At 49.3% G+C, this 16,602-nt stretch overlaps 1 long non-coding RNA gene across 1 annotated transcript; it reads left to right on the top strand.

Moving 5' to 3' along the window:
- The first annotated feature begins 482 nt into the window (after positions 1 to 482).
- LOC134165988 (uncharacterized) lies at positions 483 to 11,189 on the top strand. The gene is made up of 2 exons (XR_009965722.1): positions 483 to 552; positions 10,669 to 11,189. It is a non-coding gene; the product is annotated as an uncharacterized LOC134165988 (long non-coding RNA).
- Positions 11,190 to 16,602: the final 5,413 nt, after the last annotated feature.

Raw genomic sequence — 16,602 nt, forward strand, 5'->3', positions numbered from 1 at the left:
GAGCAAGGAGGAGAAGGCACAGCTGTTGCTGGGAGACAAGGGATGACTGCGTTTGAAGTCACTTCCCTGAGTTGTGTTGTTTTATCTCCCAGCCTTGTGACTCTCTGTACCTGTGAAAAATGGACTCTGAAAGCCAATACACAGGAGAGGGAGGTGTGAAAATCCTGACCTTGGAGATGGTAGGAGTGTGACTGCTTCGGTGGCTTCATTTATTTTGCTGTTTCACTCTATGGGTGTGCTGCTGTGTGGTTTAAACCCTGGCCAGAAGTTTGGCTCAGTTTCAAGCCTTTGGTAGGGATTGATCTTTAGATGCCACTTCTTCTTTCTTTGTAGTTTCTTATTGCCAGTCCAAACAGCCTGGTGCTGGGACATGCTCCATCCCAGAGCTCATTTGGGCACTTGGGGCTTCCCCCCTTAAAGAAGTTGGTCAGTCCTTGAATGCTGTTTGTGCACAAACACATAGCAGTTTGATGTGGCCAGGGATTAAATTGATGGACAGGGTGAAATCATCCCTTCCTGCCCCAACCAAGGGGACAGAAGAGCCTAAGTCAGGTGAGTAATAACTGGGATTTTACTAGAGGAGGGGCAGTTACAAAGGTCTTTATCTGCCTCACACAAACTCATATCAGGGCAGTTTGCTTTCAACAGGAAGCATGTAAAGTATCAAGAACAATGCCTCTCTGCTTACTTAAACACATTATTTGCCTTAGTAATGAGGGAATAAAATAAGAGCAAGAACAAACTGCTCCAGACCTGCTGTTTAGCTAAGAGCCTGTGTGTATATTGCTCAACAGAGCGATCCTGTAGTGAGAAGCCTGGTTAGAGCTGTGTGCGAGTGGGCTTGCCTAAAACCTCGTATGATCAATGGAGACATCCCCCAGCTCCTCGGGGTTCTGCAGCAGGAGGAACAAGGATTCTTGGCTGATTTGTGCCCACGACTTGGACTGACTTCAGCTTTCCATGGGAAACCCTCCATGTGCCTGCCAGTCTGGCTGCTTGCCTGGGTTAGCACTGGGGTGATGGATGGTGGCTTGGATGTCACCCAGGCAGTGGAACCTCGGTCTTCTACTCCTGAGCATGCAGCATTGCCTGCAGTAGTGTGTGTGAAGGCTGATATTCCCTGCTCTTCCCTTGGGCTGTTAAAGGAGATAGGCAGCTCTGACCTTCTTAAACTGTTTCCTGAGCATCCCATGAGAAAACAAACAGTCCTTGGGGCCAATTAATTGAAGAATATGGAGGGATGAGATGGAAAGCCTCTGAGACTCAGTGTCCAGAAAGGTCTGACTGGGAACTGTGGTGTTAGCAGTGGGGCTGAACTGTGTGGGACTGGAGGAATGACCATGAATAAGGCTAATATAGCTATCACAAGGCTGCTTGACTGTTCAAACCAGGACTGGGTCCCTGGGGAGGAGCACTGCACAGCTGCTGAGTCCGGGTTAGGGTGACCAGTTATCCCTGTCTAGCCAGCCCAGGCTGCAGGTACTGAAAATCCCCTTGGGAGTCTCTCTGGGACATGGGATGTGTGAGCATCTATGTCAAACCCAGGCTTGGGGAACTGTGCCCTGCCAGTGTTAAGGCACAACAGAGGGCTCAGCCCCAGCCTCCCCTGGGTCCTGTAGCTTGGTGCTGGCTCCATCCTGGACCAGAGAATCAGCAAGATGTTCCCTGAGCAGCAGAGCTTGAAAGAACCCACAGCCTGTGTTTTTTAATATGTTTCCCTGCTGTCTAAAGAGGTATGAGGTTGGGTATTGAAAGCCCTCCCGGGGCTCTCTCTGATGTCTACAAAGGGGCTGAGCTGTCTCAGCAGGGTGGTCACTGGGGCTCTGCCCCATCCCACTGCCTGTTTCCCAGTGGCACATGCACAAACTGAGTCTTCTGTCAACCTCTATCCACGTGTTAAGTTATGTGGGTGTGATTAGCTGACCGATTAGTAGGTTAGGAGGGTGGGCTGACACGCAGGCACTTGCACACGCTGTGCTGCTGCCTTTTTTTGGAAAGCCTGGTTAATAACAGTAATAAAGCCAGCAGCTTTGCGGCTCGGGTGATGTATCAGCATGTTGTCACGCTCTGATGGCAAAACACTTCAATCCAAGCAAGCAGAAGGTGATGGGCCTGCGGAGAGACATATGTTCCTGCTCTGTTATTTGTATTGTTCTTAATAGCAGTGCTTTTAAAAGCCCTTCATTTCCTGATCACACCTTTAAGTGACAGAAGCCGGTCTCCGCACAGCGAGAGGGCAGGAGGAGGGACCCAGAAGGGGCAGGCGGCTCAGGCAGTCACTGTTTAAAGCTCAGAGGCTGTGAGCAGAGCACGTTGCGCTCCTGAGAAACCGTTTGCTTCGTGTTTAACCCTCTGTGGCTGCTGCAGCAGCGTGTGCTGGGGGAGCCCTGCCGCACCTCATCAGCTCTGCTTCGTACAAGCCGCTCTGAAGAGGCCCCGGCTCTCAGCGCATTAGCGATGCCCCATCTGCACTGATTGACAGGCAAGAAGAAACACCAGGGCTGGGTTATTTGCTGGCCTCCCCAAAACCACCACTGGTACCCCTCTCCTGAAGCATCAAGATTTTGGTAGCCAGCTTCAAGCTTAAGTAGCATCATGGACCAGAAGGGCAGAGGGGTGCATTCAACCTTTCCCTGCTGTCCCCAGCTCCTAACCAAAGGAGGAATGGGGGGGGGGTGCAGTCTGTTGGAGTGAGATGACTCTAAAACTACATCTTCTGCTGAGACCTGACAAATTCCTCCCTGTCACCAATGACCAAATGATCTAGTTGAGCCAGGGGCTGAGGTCTCTCACTGTAGGGTCACACCAGCTCTGGCCAGGACCCATACCTGTTACCTAGGTAGGGGAGCAACCCTTAGAAATCCTCACAAGCTGCTAAATCAGTGATCTTTAGGGATCACAACGAGCTGGAATACCAGTGCTGAGACTTTTGCCGTGACAGCTTCTGCTTCCAAGCACTAAAGTGTCACCCTGCAATGGCAGTAGAGATGCACTTGGCCCTGGGCTGGTGATGAACTGCAAATCACCCATGTTCTGTAGCTGGGCAGTTTCTCACTCTGCTCTCCACCTGCAGCAAGAGACGCCTGTCCTGCAAATCAAAACAAAACAGAATGAATTGAAGAGTTCAGATGGAGAAGCCTGTCCCTGCAGGAACACTGTAAATTGCTTTGCCATCTCCCCGGGAGGGTGGAAGGGGGGATACACGTGTATTTGCTCTCCATTTCCAAAGAAAATGTGACACAGGGAGGTTTGGAGGCAGCAAGAGGAGTTCAGGAGAGAGCTGCCTGTGTGGGTGGAAGTGCTGACAAGCAGGGAACCTCCAGCCTAATAGAAAATGCAACCTGATAGATGCATTTAATGGCAAAGAGAGCCGGGCTTTCAGTGCCTGACAATCAAATGTGTGGATAGATGGATGGGGGATAGATAGATGCTAAGAAGAAAAGCCTGATCCAGCAGCCCCTGTATGCATGTGGGAGCTGGGCCTGCCTGGGGGTTTGAAGCTAAGCCTGTGCCAAAGGGATGGTTTCGAGCAGGACAGATTGTTACAAGTGGTGGAAATGGTCCAGCCTTCCCTATCAGTGATTGCTCTCCCCCAGTACATTCAGGGTATTTCCTTTCAGGTATATTAGTACAGGGGTCCCTGCCCTGCTGCAGTCCACCCTTATTTGCAGCACAAACCACAGGGCAGCACTGTGCCTGGGTCAAGCTTGTCTGAGCCCAACAGCCAGCATCATCTCTGTGACCTCTCCAACCTTCACGGGCCACGGCCAGGGCATTTGGCTCTGTTTTCCCCACTGATCAGTGCAAAAATGACAGGTCCTTTGCTCTGCAGAATGCTCGGAGCACCAGCAGGAAGAGTTTTGCCTGAATGGAGCAAGGGGAGGAGGGAGAGGACGTGTCCCTGGCAATCTGTGAGCTGGGCTGGTTTCAGTGATCAAAGGTGACATTAGAGAGGGACACTGGGAGAGGAGCTGCTTTAAATAAGTGGGTTTCATCTTAATTGCATCTCTGTAAAGCCAGTGTGGCTGTTGTGTGAGGAAGCCTTTCTAAGCCAGAGCCTGATTGACAGGATGGAGCAAGGGAAGAAAGGGAAGGGGGAGAGCACTGCTGCATCCTAACCCTTCAATGGGGATGGCAGAAGAGGCTGAGACTCACCAGGACACAGCTCTGTGTGTGTGTCCCTAGCACTCTGCTGAGCTGGGTCTTGGTTTTGAGACCTCCTTGAGGGATAATGGACCCAAAGGGAAGGGCAGTGGCTTCTGTAGGGAGTCCCCAGGGACTGCAGGGAGCCCAGGGCAGTTTCTGTCCCATGTCACAGCTGTGAAGGAGGAGGGATGAGACCAGTGGTGACTTCTGCCTGCCCAGGGCCTGGCTCTTGGAGCTGTCACATCCATAGGGCCACAAGCAGGAGCTGGAGCCACCTTGGGCTCCAGCACTGAGGGTCCCTGCTCCCTCCAGCTGAGGGATCAGATCTCTCCAAGTGCCCATCTTAAGAGATCTCCTGCCCCATTGCTGGTAGGAGCAGGTGTCTGGGTCCCCACATTGCAGCCAGGCTTTGCAGTGCACCCAGCAGATCAGCATCCCCACATCCTGCCCAAGCCTGTGGAGGTCTCTGCTCTCCCTGGCTCTGTCCTGGTGTTTGATTTTGAGCTGGTAATGGTGCACTCCATGCGTGCACGTGCAGAAATATCCCTCTGCCACCTTCTGTGGTATGGAAGCAGTTGATGGAGCACTGGTTAATTACCTCGTGTGAATTAGCAGGGGCTGGCAGGATGGAGGGGGGCGAGGATAAGAGGAAGGATAGCAGCTGCAAAGCACCATCCTCTGGCTCAGCCTCCTGATGGGGTACAATTTCATTGCCAACAATACTCTCTCCTGGCTCTGCTTCTTGCAGCCAGGCTGTTAGACCTGGGGGTGAAACACACCAGAGCAGCTCTATCTCCATCACAGACCTGGGAAGCCTGCTGCTGGGAGAGGCAAGGTGGTGGCCATGGGGACTAAACACCCATGTGCTGTTCAAGACAGGCTGCCGTGGGGGTAGGTGGCTGTGAGAGATGTGAGGATGGAGGTGGGAGAGGAGACAGAAGCACAGTCTGAAAGAGAGCTCACGTCTGGGATGAGACTTGCTTGCTAGATGTCAGCAGAGCCCTGAGGGGCCCTTCTCCATGTGCGTGCAGAACCAGGGAGGGATAGCAACACAGCTGAGGAACTTCAGCATCCCCTGGTGACAGAGGTGGCAGCACACCACGGGGCTGGTGTATGATCAGCTGAAGCCAAGTAGCACTAATGAGCAGTTGATTAGCGTAATCACGGCTTCCCCTGTTCATCAGGGGGATGGAGCATTTCCCAGTCAGCTACAGGAGGGGCCCTGGAGAGTGGTCCAAGGTCGAGGAAGTTGAGCAGCAGCAGGCAGGAAGAGGACACTGCTCTTTAACATGTACTGGACGCAGCAGGAGTTGCTACATGTCCTTATTTTCATTTAGTCACCCTGGTAATGCTGTAAAATTACTCCCTGCCCCAAAACTGAGTGTCTATGAGACCTGGCAGAGAGCACAGTGGGGCTGAGGAGGAGTGGGGGCTCTTCGGCAGGTTTGTGATGTTTGATGGAGTGTGAATTTTGAACTCAGAGCCAGGGATGCTCCACAGATGTCCAAGAACATGGTGTTGGTACTTGAGGTTTGTTAGCAGCTGGGGAGCATTTGGTCGGAGAGCACTCGTGCTTCTCTGTGACACGTTTTTGATCAAGATGTGGCTGTAATCTGAAATGGGAAATGCTTTGCCTGGTGCAGGAATGCAGCTGCCCTCGGGGGGCAGCACCACAGCTCACATCACCAAGAAGCACTCAAGAATTGCATTAAGATGCAAGCCACAGCACAAGCTGTGCAGCCTCCCCGTGCCTCAGTTTCCCCACTGGGTTTGATTGCTCCTAGGACCTGCCCAGAACTGGCCCTTTAGCTGAGACTTCCCATCGCTGGTAGCTTACCTGGGAGCCCCTACACTGTGCTGGGAGGGAAGGGCTGAGCCTTCCCCTCTAGCAGCATCACTGTAAAGCCACTGTAGCTGATTCTTTACCCTCAGACTGAGATACCCGCTTTTCTCTGCCTTTTTTTATCTGCCTTTGCCTTTCAAGCCCTCAGCCCCCCAGCACACATCCTGCCATCCCAGCTCTGCCCGGTAGAGGAGGATGGGGACAGTTGCATAAGACACACACTGTCCTCCAGCCCGCTCCCGCATCGGCATTCATGCTGCACAGCCCCTATTATCGGGCTTGCAAATGACACTTAATTTCCCTTCCAAAGCCCTCCCTATAATTTAGCAGCAATGTCCTGTACTCAGATATTATTAGCTGTGTCTTACGTGAACAGTTGCCCTCTTTCTGATAGCAGGGGGGAGATAATGGACTTGATCGGGACAGCAGACAGGGCCCGAGTGCCTTCATCTTTAGTTTCTAATTGACCTGGCTGGCTGGGGTAGGAATGGTGTTAAACAGGTTCTGCTTCAGCCAGTCTCATTCCTCTGTAGCTGGCACTGTGAGCTCAGGGAGGATTCCCAGACCTTTGCACTACTGGAGCAGGGTGTCTTAGGAGGTGACCTGCAAAGGCAGTGGACATAGGGCTTTCTAACCTTCAGGTAGCTGTGATCTATTCCGAGACCCATTACTCGGAGAGCCTCAAAGCCACAGAGCTCTTTTGTTATATCCCATTCCTGCATAGTTTTATTGTGCTGGGCTGAATACAAGGTGACCTTGGACCTAAGCTACACCGCACATACCCCTGCACGTGCTCTGTCAAGAGCAGAGTGAAAAATGAACTGTGAAAAGACAAGCTTCAAATACACTGACCTGCCCCAACCCATGGCTGTCCATGCTGTGAGCAGCTCAGCACATGCTGTGCTGCCTTCCTGACCTTTCCTGCCCATGCCTCGTCCTCCAGCCAGCACGCTTTTTCCAGCCCAATACAGGATGCTATATGGGGAATCTCTGGTGGCTCCACAACCATGGAGTAACACTTGGCTTGGTCTGCAGCTCCTCCTGCTCCTCCATCATAGTTCAAACGCACGTGAACAACCAAACACAGTGTCCCCACTTTCTAAATGACACTTTGCTCTTGCCCTAGCAGGCAATAAGGTGGCTGTGAGAGGTTTCTGCTCCAGCAGAGTGGTCCCTAGGATGCTTCTCTAGTGCACAGCAAGGAAAATAACCTCCAGGCAGGAGGTGGTAGGGTTGTCTTCAGCAGGCACAGGGCTCTATACACTAGGCTTCTCTTATACTCTTTCATCTGCTCCTGGCCACACTTGAAGATGGTTTTGCACTTGATGGCATTACTGGTTTTCTGAAGATCTCCTGCCTTAGTAAGTTCACTGGCCATAGGCAGACTTTGCTGCTGGGTATGGACAAGCACAAGAATCAGACCCCAGGGACCCAGGGAAGGAGCAAATGAGGGAAGTGGAGCGGCGAGGTGCTGGACAGGGTTAGGATTTGGAGAATGCTGCTAGAAACTCAGCTTCCTCTCCCTGGACACTGGAGAGAGAACATTTTCCTTCCTCCCACGTAGCCACCTTGTACTGGCGATAGATGAGGAATTAATGCTCCAGCATTGTTAATATTTTCTGCATGTACTTGTACTCCACAGTGCCATAAGTTTGTGAAAAGGATTTGCATCTGGCTAAGTAAACACATTAGAGATTCAGTCTATAGAGGAAGACTTAGAAGATCATCTTCTGTTGACCTCTCTCTTCCTGATTATCATCCTTCGGTCGAGCAGACGCTCAGCTCCACAGCAGGGATAGCAGATGCTGGCTTTTTCTCAGCTCTGTTTCAGCAAGAATGTAATATCCCCACTGATAATTAAAGACAAAATCCAGGGCTTTGCTGGAGGCCATCTCTGCTGCTGACCTAGGAACGTAATCTGGAGCTTAGTAAAGATTTTGCTCATTTAAAACCAGGAAGGGCCACTGGGCTCAGTAACCAAGGGAGAGAGAAACCCCCAGCCTGAGTCAGACCAGCTTGTGCTGTCATTTCTTCTGGCTCTGATTCAGTTCTCCTGGGAAGGCACCCAGCGGGGCCCTGCTCCTTCTCCACGTACCTGAGGTTGCTCCATCAGCTGGCTTCAAAGCTTCAGCGCTGCTAGAGATCTCTTTGAAGTGTCCTGTGTTCACCTGAGACCGCAAAACATAAAGCGGGGAGGAGGATGAAAGCGAGGAGAGGGAAAGCGCAGGGGGCTTTTGGAAATGTGATGGACACGGCCCCTGAGTGCTGGATCAGTTCAAATCCTGGGGGCTTTGGGAAGATCAGAGCGCCTGCCCCTGAAGGGATGGGAGGAGAGGGCAAGAAAAAGGGTGGAAAGAACCAAGCCCCAGTGTCACCAGAGCCCTTGCAGGATGTTGCAGGAGGCTTGTGGCACTCTGCTGACAGAAGGGGACAGGCTCAGCTCCCACACAGGCAAAGGAGGTGGCAGCAGCCACAGGAAGGGGGAGCAGAGCTTTCTCCAGCTAGCTCTGAAAATTAGTTGGGTTTGGTTAGTTGGATTTAGACTCTGAAAGCCTCTTCAACACATCCCCATCCATTGTGGAGCTCTGCTGTGGTCTCCATAGCTATTCCTCCTAGGGATTAATTCACAGCTTAAGACTTCACTTTCCAGGTTCTGATCTTTGGCTTTAACTTTGACAACTCGTTGCGCCTGGTCCAAGTGAAATGAACTGACTAAATGAACCCAGAGGCCTCAGAAAAGAAACCAGAGCCACGACAGAGAATGATGACATACTCCTTGGGGTTGAAGGAAACACCAGGGTGCCTCCTGCAAGGCCTTTCCCTTCTCCCACCTTCACACTCAGAAAAGCACCCAGCTCAGCAGAATTTCTCAGCAATAACCTTAACCCTGCAGACGTCAAGGTGCTGATGAGGACCCAGAGAGGTCTGTGCCAAGTGTCAGAGCCTTTCAGTGGCTGTGATGGTCTCTTAAAGATGATGCCACATGGGTGCCTTAGCCAGGAATAGCTGATTGTGAAGCCACCTATGATTCAAAGCCATCAAATAATGGAGGTCCCACTGCTTTCCTGCACAGGTTGCTCCAGTGGTCAATCCATAGGGAGAAAAAACCTAACAGTATTCCAGTCACATTTGCATTTTTCTGCCTTCACATGTGGCCCTTGTAGCCCCTTTCTCTGCTGGACCCTATACCCCTGGGAAGGTATCTGTATGGGACATGCAAATCACCTCACTCGAGGTGAACATTTGGTTACAGGGAGCCAAATGAGGACCAGGATCATAGGGAGAAGTGGGCAGGAGATACTGATGCCAGGAGAGGCTCTTGGGAGTTTCCTTGGGGTATCAAAGCTGTTGATCTCTACAGTGTCTGTCCAGAAGGATGTGGTGGTGCTGACAGCTCTTCTTTCCTGTCCAGGATGCTGCTGGGGGTGGATTAGCACTGATTTCACTGGCTCTTGGTATATTAAGAAACCTCCAAAATACACAAATGAGTGAGTGGAGGAGGTGAGCTCACGTTGGTGATTATCGGCACTCTGATCAGAGACACGTTGTAATTGTGTGGTCTGTGTTGTTGGTAATGAGATGATCTTTATCACTGCTGAAATAAGCTGGAGCTATCCCTAGTGGAGTAGAAGAACTGAGCAAACCCTGCATCCTCCCTCCTGCCTTACCTGCTGGCCAGCTAAAGCAGTGTGCACACAGAGTGCATGGTGTCTGGAGGAGCTGAGCATCCCTGCTCCCGATGCCTCCCTCCCACTGCCAGCGGCTGGCCCCTTCTTCGGGCAGCAGGGTTTTATCTGCCCAGACCATGCTGCCTGTTAAGCTGTATTTTCTCACCATCACGGTGATTTCTGATGCCTCTGTTGCGTTGACTCCCAAACCCTGACATCCCATGAGCCTGCCAAGATTTCCTGCAATCTGGCAGCACATTGTACCCAGGAATATTGCTAATGAAACAGCTTTGAGAAGTGTGGAAGGATGAGAGCTGCTGCACCTTCCCTGGGGGTTTCTGGGGACATTACAGAAGCTGTGGGTAGATGATCCTGAAGTGTGAGGAGGGGATTTTTGCTGAAGCTTGGTCCATGAGTTTGGAACTGGATCTCAGCCCTGTTCTGGGACCCTGGGGAGCTGCACATTTAGTAACGCACTCTGGTGACCTCTCCTGTTGCTGCAAGAAGTTATTAGGAAAGAATAAGAGAGTAGGGAAAGTCTCTGTGCCACTGTATAAATCCATGAACATGAATCCTTAACAATGTGTTTCATCCCCACACTCAGCTCCAAAGGCGTGGCAGAACATGGGAGAGGCAGCAAGGATGGCCACTGCTGAGTGGTGTGTCTGTACAAGGAACAAGGGGTATGGGACTGTTTGGCCTTGGAGCATCTTTGCTGCATGCAGCAATCACACCTTGGCTGACATATTCTCAACATATGTGCAGAGTCCATGGTGTTATCCATAATGTTATCACTGGAGATGAGAAGAAGACTGACATTGCAGAGCTGGAGAGGGTAGGAATAGCACCAGGCAAACAAAACTGGCAGGTGTGATACCACCACAGGTCCTATTTCAGAGAGCAAAAAAAATTGCTTGGAGGGGAAGAGCTCCAAGCCTTTGTGAGCATGTGCTTCTCCGTCAGCAGAAATATGCTTTAACACGTGCCACATTAAATCTTTTCTCTTTTCAGATCCTCCTAATATGAAATCAAATGTGTCTTGATTGAGCATAAGAAGGAGAAAATGGAAGGTGCATGGCACAGGGCTGATGACAGGAAATCTCTCTCTTGCTCTGTCTCAGGGACTTACTTCCCCAACTTTGCCAGCCACTGAGCTCCTCCAGAGAGGCAGTAGAAAGTCTATGTACCAGTCAGACAACGAGCCATCAGTGCTTCAATGATTCAAAGCCATCAATGCCAGGCACGTGGGTACCATGTAAACAGCCCCTGTGGTAATGCACAGTTTGTTCCACCTGGGAGATGGTGTCTGCTCCTCGAGTCTGCAGCCAGAGTGTTCCAGGCAATGGAGGCCAATTACCTTGCACATCGAGCAATTTGGGAGTGATTTCACGCTTCCTGGGTGTACCAAAGCCGTGCCCAGAGAAACCACCCTTCTGGAGCAAAGATGCTAAGCATCAAACAGGACTTGAAGTTTCCAGTGTTTAATTTCCCATTTAGCCAAGGCAATTAAAAGCATCACCATGTAACGCGGATGATTTTCTCCTGCATTTTTATTTGCCTGTGTTCTTCAAAAGAGTGCCTCAGAAGCAATCACATCCATCCTGCAGCAGTGTCCTACTGCGGCATCAACAAGCCCGGCTGCTTGTCCTGTCAAGGGCATCTGAATGTCTCCTCCATAACTACAGAGCCCTGAAAGCCCAGGCCCTAAGAAGATGCCCTAACCCACCTGGAGAAACCAGTGTCCTGGTACACCTCCATACGAGATGGCTGTTTGGATGTTGGTGTAGCCAGCAAAGGAAGGAGGATGAAAATGAATTTTGAGGATACAGCCACTGACTGGGGTGGGAGGGTTCTGAGAAGAAAGAGCCAGAGTCTTGGGGATGCCAAGTGAAAGGAAGAGAGCAATGGATGCAAGTTGTGACCAGTGAAATTCCAATTAGATGTTAGGGAAGAAATTCACCCCTCTGATGGTCAGACATTGGCACAGGTGGGGAATCTTAGTCCTTAGAGATATTCAAGAGATATCCTTAGAGATATTGGCTGGATGAAGCCCTAGATCTAACTTTGCTCTGCTTTTAGGGGTGTTGAATCAGAGGCTTCCAGAAAGGTTCCTTCCAATCTAAATTATTCTGTGACCCAATGAACGAGTCATGTCTGGGCAATGACACCAACAAGACTGAGGGATACAGTCCTGGAGTTAATGGTCAAGGCTGCCCACAACTGGAGGACATCTGGGAATATCTGCCCTAGTGTCCCACTGGTGGATACATCCCACTAGAGAATGAGTCTAAGTTTCCCCATGCCTCCCTGGTGGTCCCATGTAGTGCCAGACTTCTGAGGACTTTCGTCACTGAATCTGCTTGGCTGAAGCCATGGGATGCTTGGAGCTCCATAGCCAGTACCAGAGATGTGGTGACTGCTGGATGGCCCTCTTTGAGCTTTGCTGCCTAGGCTGTAGGCAACACTGGCTGCTGTCTCGTCTGGAGGGGTTGCACAGCAGCCTCAGGCAGGGTTACAGGGATAAATGCCTGGTGGTAGTCCTGCTTCAGGCCAGGCATGGCAGGGGTGGCTCAAGGCATCAGCTTCTCTCTAAAAGATGGAGAACATCACAGATGAGTGTAAAACAGGTGAGAGCTATATGAATGGGATAGTAAAGGTCCTGAAATCAGAACACAAATGACTCAGCTCTACACCAGCATGTGAAGTTTGCTCCAGGTGCAGGTCATGCCTTCATCTGACCATTCCCTGGACCCTGGCTGCTCCTTAGGGCATGTTTATTGTCAGTGCTGGCTCTTGAGGAACTTTGAAGTGTGTTTCCTTCCATTCAATTATCTCTGGGAGCTGTGAAGTGCAGCAGCAGAGGTGGATGTATCATTCCATTTGTTCCCCTGCAGCAGACAGGTTTTTAACCAAGTAATTAAGGGTTGGTTTCGCTTGTACCTGAGAATCAACCAGTGAGGCAGAGATAAGGTAACAGCAACGCAGCAGGTACTCCGCTATTATTTCTGGCTATGAATTAATCAGAGACACTATGACTCTGCGAATAAGTGCATTGATCATGTGCTACAACAGTAAGGATTTCAACCAGTTACGCTCTTTTCCTCTCTAGAAAGACTTTGGAGACTGCAGACTTAATGAGTACGAGTCCAAGCTCTTCCCAGAACACTAATAGCATCCCCTTAAAAGAAATCCATCCATTTATTTTGTGCCTGCTGAAAAACCTGTCTCTGCTAACTGCCCATATCTGGGCTCTGCTGAGGGAGACTGAACTCTCCGATTCATAGGAGGATCCAAGCTGTTCCCTCGGAGAGCCTGGGGAAGATTAAAAGCAGCTGAAAGCAAATCATGCTGGCTTGACGAATGGTGTTTGGATGCTGTCATGTCGTGGTTGCTGGCACAGTCTTCCTTGAAGCTGTAGCATGAGTCTCATGAAAATCAATGCTTTGAATAAAGCCTCAGGGAGTCAAGGGGTGAGCTGAGAATCCCACTTTGCCTTTCTACTTTGTTTTTTTATAGCTCCATAGTGATGGGGATGAAGCCCTAAACTGGGAAATGACGTTTGATGGCCCTGAAAGGCTCAGAGGAAAAGAATCATTGAAGCAAAATGGGTTCTTACCTTTTGAAGCCAGGTATGTGGTTTTTGAACCCCTGAAATTCAGTCTCTGGCGTGAAGAAAGGAGGGAAACTCAACACTGGGCATTCCTTTACCCAGAGCAAGACAAGCCTGAATTTTGGAGACTTTAAATATTGTTTATTTAATCATCCTGTCACTGCACCCAGGAATGGTCACCATGGCATGAGTGCCATGGGGACGGGATGACATGAATGCGTATGAAGCCAGGCTTTGTTGCTCCTCTTTCCAGAAAAGCAGTGATGATGGTGCTGAGGAAAAAGCCAGATGTGCATCCCATCAGGCACAACTCCAGCCTGTGCCCAGGACCCTGTACCATTCCCACTGCACACTTGGGATGAGTGGCACAGCCGTGAGAGTGAGTGGTAACAGGGAGGGTCTGACTGGACCAGGATCATCTCTAGATGGCTGCTGTCGCGTGCTTACATCTTCATGTGGCTTCCAAGGAATAAGGGTGATTAAATGCAGCCATGGAGGAGCCACATTTAGCAGTGTGTTTCCCCCACTCCTAAGTAGGTACTTGAGGAAATAGTCCATGATATCAAGTGAAGTTTTGGGCAAGTTTTTTTCCTCTTGGAACAAGGATGATCTATGCAAAGGTAGAAACAGATTCAGAAAATCAAAGGTAAGTTCTGTGCAGACTCTCTAGCCCTTACTGAAATACATTCCAATTTGAAAGGGTTTGGGCTTTATTATGTACTAACAGCGTTTGGTCTGTGTATTTACATCGTAAACTCTTTCACACCAAGACTACCTCCCAGTTTGTCCATCTGGGAATTGGTGGTGTAATATTCAGTGGAAACTCGGCACATGCTGTTTTGTAACAAACAGAAAATTCCCACACATTCCTAACGACTCCAATAGGCAGGATTGTTCACTCCAGTTTCCCACCCAAACAAACACGGGAAACAGCTGTCACAACCGACTTACCTTCAAGAGCTGAAAATTCCAGCATGGGCTGCATTGGAAAGTTCAACATTGACTTCCGTTGCACTCCCAAACTACTTAATTCTCAGCATGGGTCAAGCAGTGTGTTTCCCTTACGTATTCTGGTTTTACCTAGTTAGCCTTTATTTGAATTTATATGTTATAAATTAAAAATTTTAATAATTCAAAGAAAAGCTGATTTTTTTAGAGCCATAAAAAATATATTAAAAAAGAACATGGACTGAATCAAAGTGTTTTCATCGTGGGTTTTTTGTTTGTTTCAGATGGAATAGCTGCCTTCAGCAGGCTTCGGCAAACATTTGGCAGGGTGACCCACTTTTGGCTCACTTTTCCCACTTGCAGATGGACCCTTATTACCACAGCTGGTGGAACTGAGGATAACGAAGATGGGTCCAGTCATGGTAGGATTTACCTGCTTGCTTGTAAACACCTATTACTGATATGAAATCATTTCCTAGACTTTCCCAGAACTTTAACTCAGTGATGAATAAGCTGCCTTAAGTGATAGACAGCACAACCCAGGAAATTCCTTCGCATTCAAGTGGTAAATATTTAAACATTGGTTTCACAGCAAAGAGCCCCTGGGTCACAAAGGTCTTGCTTGGTTTATTTGTTAATAGTTTTCATTTACTGAATAAGATGTACAGAGGAAAATGAGAAAACACAGCAATAATAAATACGTAGCTGCCAAGACATTCCTGGAGGATTCAGACTTAGAAACCCTCAGTGTTATCATCAAATAGGAGGGATTCAGATGAGAAACATAGAAATTAGTGCTGGGGAGTTCTGCTTGAACTTAGTGTCCATTCTCCCAGAGATGCCAGAGATGCTGGGGTTAGAGATAGGGCAAATTAAAAACACAAAAATAAGAATTTTCCTGGCTAATTCAAGATAAGCTGTATTTTCTGGCATATTTCTTGTATATACTCTTCTGACCCTTCATTTTCCAACTCTGGAGGATAGCTCCAGCATGAGTATCTTCTGGGCCTCCGATGCAGAACACCTTGGTGGGCTGGCTGTGACACATGTACCAATGGAGTGGATATGCCACTTTGACCACAGGAGGTTGGTCCATCCATCCATCAGGATACCATGCCCTAAATGTCTAGGAGGGTGGGAGAGAAGCCTAAATAATCTTGAACAGCACAAAGAAATGGCAATTAGTAGTTATACTGTGCTCCTCATACCGTGAAAAATGGTACCAGTGAGAGGATCAGAGGATTTGGAACAAGCAAAAGGATGTACTTTTTCACACATTGTGTTACTGAATTATGGATGTTATTGCTCCAGGCACAAGTGTAATAGATCGAAAAGCAGCCTGGGAATTTCACAGGAGAAGCATCCTTTGGGGCCTGTCAATAGCTCTATGTCAGCCTCCACTTCAGGCATCCATCAGTCACAAATTGCTGGAAACAAGGAAGAAACTTCAGGAGATAATCACTTGAGACTCGTTTTTTCTCCCCTAAACTCCTGCTACAGTCCCCTACCAGTGCCAGACACGCGTGCACGATGAGATGGACTTCTGGTGTATCTTTTCTTGGTTTATGCTCCTAAATGGCAATACCTTAACTCCTACCCATGGCAGAGCCTTTCCTTCTACTAGGCTGGAAATTCTCACCATTTCCAGGAGGAACACCAAACAGGCTCAGACCACCAAGCCCTTGGAAGCCAAGATATGGTTTTGACTTAGAAACCATGAACATTGAGCTGGTGACTGAAGCAGGTTTTGCTCAAAGCCTGTGCTCAAACATTTTTCTGCCCTAACAAGGGCAAGGAACTTGGATTTTCTTGCTATCAAGAGAAAATGAAGCACCAGGCCACTTTATAGGCTCCTAAATGCCACCTTGGAAACAACCTGGCTTCTCTCCGGCTTACGCCTGTTATCCAATTCCCAGTTGAAGGCACCCAGAGATACTAAGAACCATTCTCCTTGAGTTTGCTCTTCCCATTTATCTCCCTCTCTGCTAAAGATATGCTCCCTATGTCTTATTTGCATTTGTCTGCCTTCATATCTCAGCCGTGGGCTCTTGTTCTGGCTTTCTGTGATAGATTAAAAAGCTCTTTAGAAACTGGTGTTTTCTTCTGCTGCCGGCACTTACGCACTGTAATCAAATCACCTCTTGACCTCCTTTCTGATAAGCTAAATAGACTCTTTGAAAGCCTCATTGAAATTTTTTCTCTTGCTCTCAGATTATTTGCAAGCTCTCTCCTACAGCACTCAGCCTCTACGCTGCACTCCCGGCCTCCTCCTGGGATAGGGAGGGGGGAAAATGGGTGTTTTAAAGAAGAGGGAAAAGCTGTGCTGTAACTGAGGCTTTGGATTCACTGCAGGAGCATCTACCTGGTCCACGATCTACCTGGCAACC

The sequence above is a fragment of the Pezoporus occidentalis genome, unplaced genomic scaffold, assembly GCF_034315485.1.
Source record: "Pezoporus occidentalis ecotype Australia unplaced genomic scaffold, CSIRO_AGI_Poc_V1 ctg25, whole genome shotgun sequence".
Lineage (NCBI taxonomy): Eukaryota > Metazoa > Chordata > Aves > Psittaciformes > Psittacidae > Pezoporus > Pezoporus occidentalis.